Source organism: Cebus imitator, unplaced genomic scaffold (assembly GCF_001604975.1).
Source record: "Cebus imitator isolate Cc_AM_T3 unplaced genomic scaffold, Cebus_imitator-1.0 Scaffold5, whole genome shotgun sequence".
NCBI lineage: Eukaryota > Metazoa > Chordata > Mammalia > Primates > Cebidae > Cebus > Cebus imitator.
Window position 1 is genome coordinate 3,964,801 of NW_016107320.1, and position 11,630 is coordinate 3,976,430.

General features: G+C 38.4%; 1 pseudogene; it reads left to right on the top strand.

Moving 5' to 3' along the window:
• Positions 1-262: 262 nt before the first annotated feature.
• On the top strand, positions 263-6,129 carry LOC108309033 (annotated as a pseudogene).
• The last annotated feature ends 5,501 nt before the right edge of the window (positions 6,130-11,630 follow it).

Below are 11,630 nucleotides of genomic sequence, written 5' to 3' on the forward strand. Positions count from 1 at the left end.
TTCATGCTGGACTCTTTTCCCTGTTGCAATAATATACTACTGCTAAGGGCTATCCTTGTCACTTTGACTAGTGTCCAGCTTTATCTTCAACAGTATACACTGTCTGCCCAACTAAACTCTAAGCTCACTGAGTATATCTTTCAGCTTTTTATGTTGGCCATGGCTCTCTGCATAGTGCTATGCACATGTAACGTTCTCAGAAATAATCTACTCTGCTAGAGAAATGGCACATCAATAGATTTGGGGCACTGAATCTGCACGAATGGTGATTATCTTTGTTCTTGTTGTAGAAAAAGTCAAGGAACTGGGAGATTCATTCAAACTAATCCACATTCAGAATATCACATCTCTCTGGACAGGTCTAAATCCACAACTCAGGTAGATCACATCCTCCATGAGCTTGTATTTTGCTCTTTCTGGTTCTATGTTCCCTTAACTGTGCACCCTATACCTACACACTCAACAGATAACACACATGCACATACACAAGTGTGCGCACACATACATATGTACGCATGCATATATATCATGCATGCATGCATACACGTGCGCACGTATGCACAGACACATAATATATACATGTATGCACCTCCACACATGCATACATGTGCACACACACATATACACATGTGACGTGCACACGCATACATACATGCACACATAATACCCACATACATATGTGCACACATGAACATACACATGCACATGCACACACATACACACACAGATATTGTGATTTCCCCTTCTGTTTTGCTTCTATGTTTGCCCTCGTTCTCATCTCTGGAAATATTCAATATTATAAAAGCTAAACTCAGTACTAAAATTCAAACCCATGAGGTGATACTTCCCAGGAATCACAATTTTAAGGAATGGATTACTAAGGTGAAAAAAAAAATCATTTTTCAGTATTTTAACTTAACAGATGTCTACAATTCAATACCACCAAGACCTCACACATTGTACAGACTTTTTAACCTTTTAAAGGAATATAAATTTTGTAAGTATTTGAGGAGCCAAGAAAGAAGAGATCTCTTGGGAAGGGAAGGTCTATTACGCCATGCTCTTAGAGCAATCTAGGCTGTCTGGTGCATTCTGAACAATGGAGGCAATTGAAGAGTTCAAATGAGTAGGTGATTCTTTATGTCTTTACAAGGCATCTCCTGGAAACCCTGCAGCACTAGAGTTTCAGTGGGTCCTAAGACTTCCTTCCTCTGGCACAATCTTCCCATCATGATGGGCCCTGGTTCAAGATCTTTACATTACACATGCCCAGGCAATTTTTGAATCTATTCTCAGCGTCTTAAAAAATAATAATAAATTTGATGTAAAGAGGAATTTTCACCTCCCTGCCACTGCCACCTGTATTAGAATTCTCTAGAGGGACAGAATAGGATAGATGGATATATACGAAGGGGAGTTTAATAAGGAGTACTGACTCACATGATCACAAGGCGAAGTCCCACAATAGGCTGCCTACAAGCTGAGGTACAGGAAGCCAGTCTCAATCCCAAAACCTCAAAAGTAGGGAAGCTGACAGTGCAGTCTTCTGTCTGTGGCCAAAGGCCTGAGAGCCCCTGGCAAACCACTGGTGTAGGTCCAAGAGTCCAAAAGCTAAAGAATTTGGAGTCTCATGTTTGAAGGCAGGAAGCATCCAGCACAGGAGAAAGATGAAGGCTGGAAGACTCAGCAAGTCAGCTCCTTCCACCTTCTTCTGCCTGCCTTATTCTAGCTGTGCTGGCAGCTGATTAGATGGTGCCCACCCAGATTGAGGGTGGGTCTGCCTCTCCCAGTCCACTGACTCGAATGTTAATCTCCTTTAGCAACACCCTCACAGACACACCCAGGAACAATACTTTGCATCTTTCAATCCAATCAAGTTGACACTGAATCTTAACCATCACTCTACCACACACACACACACACACACACACACACACACACACACACAAAATCCACTATTACTTTAATATGCCTTTTATGGACTGAATTATGGCCCCCCTCCAAATTCATACATTGGCATCCTAACTCTAAGTACTTTAGAATGTGACTATGTTTGGCTATAGGGCCTTTATAAAGGTAATTCATGTAAAGTGAGGTCATATGTGTGGACCAAATCCCAACATGACTGGTATCCTCGAGAAGAGGAGATTAGGACACAGACACGCACACAGAAGATCCCGTGAAGATGCAAGAAGACATGGTCATCTACATGCCAAGGAGAGAGGCTTCAGAGAAAACAACTCTGCAAACACCTTGATCTTGGACTTCTACACTTAAGAAGGGAGAAAATAAGTTTCCCTTGTTCAAGTCACCTAATATGCGTTACTAGCTGCCCCAGAAAACTGATACAGCTCCTCATCGTTTTCTCCATACCTCTGAAAAAAACATTAATTTTTCAGGTAAAACCTACTCTGTGAATGGACATATCCAAAGCCATGAGGTTAAACAGGGATTTTAACGATCAGGTTTTAAAATATTTTACACAACACGTTTTTTCCCCATTCTACGTATATAAAAATCATTTGAAACAATAAACTTTATTCCTGTGGAACTACAGTTCTCAATCCGACCTTCATATTGCAATCAACTAGGGAGATTGGAGAAAGGAGGGTTCTGATGTCTGGTTTCCATCTTCAGAATTTCTGGATGATTGGCATCTGCTGGGCACCAGTACCCCAACCAGGTCATTCTCATGTGCAGCCAGGGGTGAAAAAGATGGCTCTAAACAACCAACTGACTAGAAAAACCCTGAGAATTTAAAGTTTGCAAAGAGCATTATTCTGTTTCATCTTTTAAAAGATGTGGATTTCATAAATCATGGTCTACTGACCCACTGATATGAAATATGCTTCTTGCTCCAATGATCTTTCCACCCTGTTCAGTCCCCTCCATTGTTAGGGAGTGGATATTGCATTATGCAGTGAGAACAGATACTGCTTAGCAGTTTCATCACCATTGATCGAGGCAAGTTACAAAATGGCAGGAAGAGTTTTAGGGGGCATTTAAAACGCTTCGAGTTTCAGGGAAGCATCTATGCCAAGAAGAAACTCCATTCTATTAGGGGTGTTTTGTATCCCACATCACTCTAATTAGCAGCTTAGCAACACAAGCCCTGTAGAGAACTGGCCTCATTTGGTGGGGCAGCATTGAGAGCCAGCTCTCTGGAATTTGGCAGCAAGTGAAAGCACTATGAGTGCCAATTAGTTGGAGATGCCTTCAACCCCTTGCTACTTAGTAGTGGCTTTTTAATTTGTGTTGAGAAAGATCGATCTGACTCTGTGGATTTCTAATGTCCTTTTATTTGGTAAGTCAATCCCAGCCTGGCAGTGTCACATAACACAAAATGTTAATTTAAAAAAAAAAGCCCTGACTAAAACTGACTTTCAAAACTCAGCTCTCTTGTTCCAGAAGAGAAAGAAAGAAAGGGAAGAAAGGGAAGGGAAGGAAGGGAGGGAAGGGAAGGAAGGAAGGAAGGAAGGAAAATAAATAAAAAGAGAATGGTGGAGTGAGATGCAAGACCCTCCCTCCAGGCTGTGGAAGATCCGAGGAGCGGAGAGGCATGGCCAGAGGAGGAAGAGAATGAAAGGGCAAAAATCTTAATGCTATCTTTTTTTCTACAATAGCTTTGGGGTTACTTTCTTGGGTCTTTTATAAAAGTCACGTAAGCAAGGGGATAGTCTGGCTGGTGAAAAAGAAAAGAGATGTTACAATACTACATTCAAGCTGCATCTTAACCTTCCAGGTTGGACGAAATTGCTTAACATGCCTCTTGAATATTCTGATTGGCTAGGCTTATGACCTTCCCAGCCAATCAGATGGAGCCTCTCTGGAGCCACTCCAGATGACTTGAAAACAGCTCATCTTGATCTCCACTCTTTCTTCTAGCTCACAAAGCATCCTGACTGTAATTTCTGGCAGGAGCTAATAAAGTTCCTGCTAACAACTTCATTAATAACTTGCCTCAAGTGGGACCATTCTTCCATCTGTTAGGGCCAAGGTTGTTTCGGCTGTGGCAAACTGGATGGCTTGGGGTTGATCATTAAAGAGGAGTTGTACCAACTGATAACGTGGCCAAAGGCACAAAGAAGTTAAAGACCCACAGCCTAATCCTCTAAGGGCTGGGTAGTGTTTTCTTTAAATGGTTCATGCACTTAGAACTTGAAAAGTCCTGCTCCCAGTGGTTCTATAGTGTCTATTAATGCCAGCCTTACTATGTATGTTATGCATGTAATATATATGTGAGATTATTTAGATATGTGTATTATATAACAGTAAGTTGAGATATTGTATATATGTTTGAAAAATCAGCAATAGTGTTTTTTAATGACAGTATTTTAAGGACTATACATTTTATACATATATATGTGCAAGATTATATATGTGTATTAAATCACAGTAATATATATGTATTTGAAAAATTAACAATAGTGTCTGTTAATACCAGCCTTATTATGTGTTTGTGTGTGTGTGTATGTACACACTATATATACACACAATACATATGTGGTGTGTGTATATACACAATATATATGTGGTGTGTATATATACATACACAATACATATATGTGTTTATACATATATACACAATACATATGTGTGTGTATACATATACATATGGTGTGTATTTATATATATACACGTGTGTGTATATACACAATATATATGTGTGTATATATATACACAATATATATGTGGTGTGTTTATATACACAATACATATGTGTGTATGTGTGTATATATATACACACACACCACACTATATATACACACAATACATATATATTAATTATGTGTGTGTGTGTGTGTGTGTGTGTGTGTGTGTGTGTGTAGACACCAACTTGAAAAGTCCTGCTCCCATGGATTCAACAATAGTGTCTGGTAAATACCAGGTTAACTGGGATTCTGGGTGGAGGGGTTGAAGGTGTCATGGTTAGATTTCCTGGCTAACTCTTAATTCACTAGAAAATGCCTGTTAATGTCATCCTTCTTATTTATATGCATACTTAATATACCTTTATATATATATATACATACACAACTCTATCTGTACATCTCTATCCATCTATTTACCTATCTATCTACCTACCTATTACCTACCTATCTGCCTACCTACTACTTCTGCCTTCTAAAGCATAGCTCAATGAATAAAACTGAACCTTTATTTACCCAAGACCTTGTAGCTTTTTGGTTAATTCTACTCATCAGCTCTTAGGACAGGAATAAAGAATGCCAAAAGTTGAAGGATAGAACCTGGAAGTTATTTTTTGTCCTAAAATACTGACAAAACTTTGTTTTCTTGTTATTTTCTCTTCCTTCCAAAATGAGACCACCACGAAACAAACAAAATATAAAGCTCAACCACAGCCACAGGCAGTCGAGCAGCATGGCTGGCTAAGCTGCAGTAATTACAGGATTTGCTGCATTTGTTTCTCTCCATGGCTTCTGTCATTTAGCTGCTGGATTGTTTTCTCATTTCTCATTTCTGCATGCTCCAAAGTGTGACTTACATGTGCTTATCTTAAAGCAGCATCAAATTCTTAAAGAATCAGCTTTGCCACCAGCCTATGACTTTTTCTTCATCCCTAAAAAAGTTGGGGAAAGAGAAAGGAAGTAGGAGTTCTTGTATCTCATTTCACCTCTATGAACATTCACCCCATTGGTGACCTTACCCACTCTCATGATTTTAAATACCATTTCCATGAATGCAAGATGGCAGCCACTGGCTCAGGAATAAAAGTGCCTTGACCTCTCTGACTATTGCAAGAACTCAAAGAAGACCAGAAAAGAAGAAATGATGGCACAGTTAGCTTGGGGTCTAGAAGATAAAGAAGACATAATACAAGATGAACAAGGATAATCATTGGGCTTCTAAGTACAATTTATAAAAACTGAATATACGGCCTTAAAATGGAATGTGGACTCAAATCCCCAGAAGCATCCCCCAGTTTATAAGATTTGAAAGAAAATCAATATGAATATAATTAATAGTGTTAATAGAATAGTTAGCCCAAGAGCCGTATCAGTGCTGGCAAAATGGCAGAATTCATATTGCATTAGAGTTGTTCTGTAAGAGCTTTGGTGCCTAATGATATCTAAAGAAAATATGAAACTCTCCCAACCACCAGAATGACAGTATTACAGAAATTAAAAAGAAAAAACACATGTCTTCCCCTTCCCTCATTTGATTTCATCAGTCTTTATTCTCCACAGTAGTAAGTTTTCTAGACATATCTAGACATATGTAGAATTCAAACTATAGAGACGAAAACTCTCATTCAAAGGCAATTTATCTTAAGACACTGTAAACGATACTAATTTTTGTCTATTTGAAATATATAAATTATCTAGAACAAAAATTAAAATAGTTACATACATGCACACATACATACCATTATAAAATTACTTTAGACAAATTACATTTATTTAATTTATTTTTTTAAGAAATAGGATCTTGCTCTGTTGCCCAGGCTAGAATGCATTCGTATGATCATAGCTCACTGCATCTTTTACTTCCAGGGCTCAAGCAATCCTCCTGCTTTGGCCTCCCAAAGTGCTGGTATTGTAGGCATGAGGCACCATGTTTGGTCACAAATTAAATTTAATAGAGTTTATCTGAGCAAAGAACAATTAATGAATTGGCAGCACTCAAAACCGGAAGAGCTCCAGAGAGAGCTACCTAGCTGTGTTAGCAGTGAGTTTTATAGGCTGAATACAGAAGCAAGGTAGAGAAATTACTTGATTGGCTATATCTAGACATTTGCTGTATTTGAGTATTGTATAATGAATCATTTGCATTATTTGGATATGGTCCTATGGGAGGTCCCTAATTGTATCTCCAATAACCTGGTTGGCTGTTTGTTACTGGCTGAAGCTTTCATTCTTAAATTTTAAAGTCATGTGCCAGGTACAATATTATAAAGCTCGTTAATTTATTAAAAATATCTGGATTTGAGCTGTATTTCTGGCCAGTGGAACAACACTGCTGATCTAGATAGCTAAAGTTTTGATTTTGTTTTTTTTACTTTTCTTGAATGACTCATTTAGCGGACTCTTGGTTATAGCTAAAGTTTTTAATGAGTACTCGTGAAAAAAAGACTTAAGAGTTCTCATTTACCATTTGCAAAGAGGCTTTTGGAAAGGCAGTCTTTGATTCATTTAGTCTTTTAGAAGCCTCAGCATACCAATTAAAAATATATCCCATTGTTTTTGAGGCATTTAGGAACCTGTTTTTTTCTTCTAATATGCCTTGCCAGTTTAAACTTCCCTGTTGTTAACAATGTAATTACATTGTCTTTAGTAAGATTAACCTATTTTTCCAAAAATACACAGGTTTTTGAACCATAAGTTTTGTACATAAATGTAGCTAGTGTATCACAAAATGGAGCCCCAGACTCCTGGAATCTTTGAAGAACTCATTTTCAGAAGACAACTATCCAAGGCTTCTAACTGGATTCAGTAAAGTTAATCATCAGATCCAATTTGATTTTGAATCCAGTCTGGCTAAATACTTATTCAAATCAAGTTAGAGAGACAGCTCAAAATATAAATTTGCAGAGTTGGAAACTAAGAAGGAACTCACTCATGACCTTCAGTTGTAGTGGAAGAGCAATGGGCACAATGAGCCTGGTGTGCACCTTTACTAGATCACTCAGTGCTCCTGGGAGTTGCCAAAGGGCTCCTTCAGATCTCACTTCTGACACCAAATTGTTAAAAGAAAAACTTTGGACAAGTTTAACAGATTTTATTTGAGCAAAGAATGATTCATAAATTGGGCAGTGATCAGAACTTAAAGAGGTTCGGAGAGCTTTACTCCAGCAGCATGAGCAGCAAACTTTTATAGGCCGAACATGGAAGCAAAATTACCTGATTGGCTACAAGTAAGTGTTTGCTTTATTTGAGTATGGTCTGATGTGAGGTCTCTATTTAAATAACCAATTGACTGGTTGGCTGCTTGCAATTGGCTGAGGCTCATTTTGTTTTAAAGTCAATTACAAGAAATATTTCAAGTTAAGTTCTGGTTTGCTTATATACAAGCTCTGGTTACCAAGATGACCTTCAACTAATGGCTTCCTTCTTATTTGTTTTAACAATACAATTCACCCCTGATAATTGTTCAATTAATTAATTGTATAACTGTACAATTAAGAAATGTAGTTCTTCAGTTTAGGGTTAGACTCACCAGCTTCCACTAGCTTCCACTAAACATCCATTGTACAAGAAATGGTAGAAAATTAACAGGTTAATTTTAAGATTCAAGATGTACTCAACCAGAGATATTTTTCAGTGGAAATATACAGTTTCATGGGAATTGATTTTCACCCATTTTCCTTTTTAATACAATTTAATAGTGCCATTCACACCTCTGATAATATACACTCTCTCGAGTAGATCCAAATAACCATTTGGCATTTAGCAAATGTTTTCTCTGATCCTGTCCTTTGCTTTTGTTACATTTAAAGTACACTTCACATTTGCTGAGAAAAGTGTGACTGCGATTCAAACTCAGCCCTCTTGGCCGGTTCACAAGGGAAGCTTTGCCATAAAAGATGAATTGCAAGGTAATAGCCGAAGGGAGCCAAAACATTCAATGCAATTACCCTTTGGTACATTTTTGGGCTAATGATATTTAAATCAATATGACTGAAAAAGAAAAATAAATGTCAAACCAAATACCAAAGAATGAATAGCCTACTACAAGATTACTAGACTCATAAACAGTTCCTTGTTCTTTAAGATTGCTCTGAGAACCACGTCAATACACCAGTCTCATGGCAATTAAAAAATCTAAAAAGCCAATACTTATTTTGTCAAGGGCACTAATGCAAATTCAACTTGGCCTATGAGCAAATTAACACAAAGTTGTGATTGTGCGTGAACTGGGGCGGTTAGCAATTATTCTTAGTATTTCTATAATGAACTTTTCTGAAAAACTCAAAATGCTAGAGAATCGTAAAACTTAGAAGGAACCTAAGAAACTAATGATTCCTTTGTTTTACAAATTCAGAAGCTGTGGCCCACATAAGTGGCTTGTTCATGGTCACACTACTAGCCCGTGCCTCTTGAGTAGTCCAGTGATTCTTAACAGTGTATCTTGATGTTCTCCTAAGCATCACCCCAATTCTCTCCTCCCCATTCTATTGTAAAGCAGCTCCTCCTCAAAAATGACTGTGACGTTTGGAGAACAAAAAAGACTTACATTTTCTATATTATAATGTAAGTAAATGTTGACTAGAAATTTCCTTGTCTTTTTTTTTTTTTTTTTTTTTTTGAGTCAGGGTCTCACTCTGTCACCCAGGCTGGAGTGCAGTGGCTCAATCACAGCTGCCTGCACCTTCAAGATCCTGGGTTCAGGTGATCCCCCTGCTTCAGCCTCCTGAGTAGCTGGGACTACAGTTGCATGCCACCATGCCCAGCTACATTTTTTTTTTTTTTTTTTTTTGGTGGAGATGGGGTTTCCCAATGTTGCCGGGCTGGCCTTGAACTCCTGAGCTCAAGTGATCCTCCCACCTTGGACTCCCAAAGTGCTAGAATTACAAGTGGGAACCATGGGCCTCCTCTTGGCTTTATAGTATAAAGCCTGTATAGAACAAAATAGGGTATGTGATCGGGCCTTTCAGTGAGGCCAGATTGGCAGGAGAGCCTCAATAGCAGCTTGATAAGGTCCCAAAAGTTGATAAATGAAAAAGAGACAATCTAACATTATGGCCTCAGAATGCAGGGACACCTATAGCCTAGATCAGAATAAAACAAATTAAGGAAAAACACAACTTGAGGTCCTTTAAATGTAAGAAAGCCAGATCCATATCAGAAGCCAGACAATAGAGATGGAAGAAATTGAATTCCAAAGACAGAAAAATGGATAAAGACAAACAAAATGGGGAGGGGGTGACCTCAAAGATGACTGGCTAGGGTCACAAGGCTGGGGGGTTGCAGGCAGACATAGGATTGCAAGCAGGTTGGATAAACGGGATGGGCCAGCTGGTCTATCTTCTAACCCCAGGACGATGTAGGGCCTAGTGGAAAAATCTTGGTCACAAAATAGAGTCCAAACTGTAACCATGATTTGCCTCATTCATTCATTCACTCACTCATTCATCTAATATTTATGAACACCCACTGTGTACTAGGCACTACACTAGAAGACAAGCCATCAAATGAGACAGATGTAGCTCCTGGACAAGCATGGTGATTCACGCCTGTAATCCCAGCGCTTTGGGAGGCTGAGGTGGGCAAATCACTGAAGTCAAGAGTTCGCGACCAGCCTGGCCAACATGGTAAAACCCTGTGTGCACTAAAAATACAAAAATTAGCCAGGCGTGATAGGGCATGCCTATAATCCCAGCTACTCAGGAAGCTGAGGCAGGAGAGTCGCTTGAACCTGGGAGGCCAGGGTTGCAGTGAGCTGAGATCACGCTGTTGAACTCTGCACTCCAGCCTGGTTGACAGAGTGAGACTCTGTCAAAAGGAAGGAAGGAAGGAAGGAAGGGAGGGAGGGAAGAAGGAAGGAGAGAAGGAAAGAAAGAAAAGAAAGAAAGAGAAAAAGAAAGAAAGAGAAAGACTCTTTATCTTTGTAGCCAAAGTTAAGAAGGGAAAGCATAGCATACAATGAAAATTCAAAAAAGAATTCTAACTAGCATCTACCTTAGGTTGGAGACAAAGGAGGAACTGTGATATTGGTTTTTAAAATGGAAACAAATTCAGAGATTTCATCACCACCAGGCCTGCTTTACAAGAGCTTCTGAAAGAATCACTACACATAGAAAGGAACAACCAGTATCAGTCTTTCTAAAAAATACCAAAAAGTAAAGAGCATCAACATAATGAAGAATTTACATCAACTAATGGGCAAAACAGCCAGCTAACATTAAATGGCAGTATTAAACTCACATATATTATTATTAATTCTGAATTCAAATCGACTATATCCCCCAATCCAAAGACACAGACAGGCAAATTGGATAAAAAGCCAAAACCCATCAGTATGCTGCACCCAGACCCACCTTACATGCGAGGATACACAAAGACTCAAAACAAAGGGATGGAGAAAGATTTACCAACCAAATGGAGAACAAAAATAAATAAATAAATAAAAAGCAGGAGTTGCAATTTTTGCCTCTGATAAAATAGACTTTAAAGCAACAAAGATCAAAAGAAGCAAAGAAGGACATTACATAATGATAAAAGGATCAATGCAACAAGAAGAGCTAAAGATCCTAAATATATACGCATCCAATGCAGGAATTCCCAGATATATAAGACTTATAAAGTGACTTAGACTCCCACACAATAATAGTGGGAGACTTCAACATCAATATTAGACAGATCAATAAGACAGAAAATTAATAACGATATCCAGGACTTGAACTTAGATCCGGAACAAGTAAACTTAATTATCATTTATAGAACTCTTCACTTTAAACATGCAAAATACACACTCTTATCAATACCATATCACACCTACTTACAGGTTTAAATGAAATATGAGTTGGCTGCTTGTTTGTTATTTTCTTCCCTCATTTTTTTTCATGTCTCCATTATTAAGCACGATTATAGGCATACTCATTTTTAGACTGCATTCTAGCCCAGGCAATAAAGCAACACCCCCGTTCTCTCTCCCTCTTCCTCTTTCTT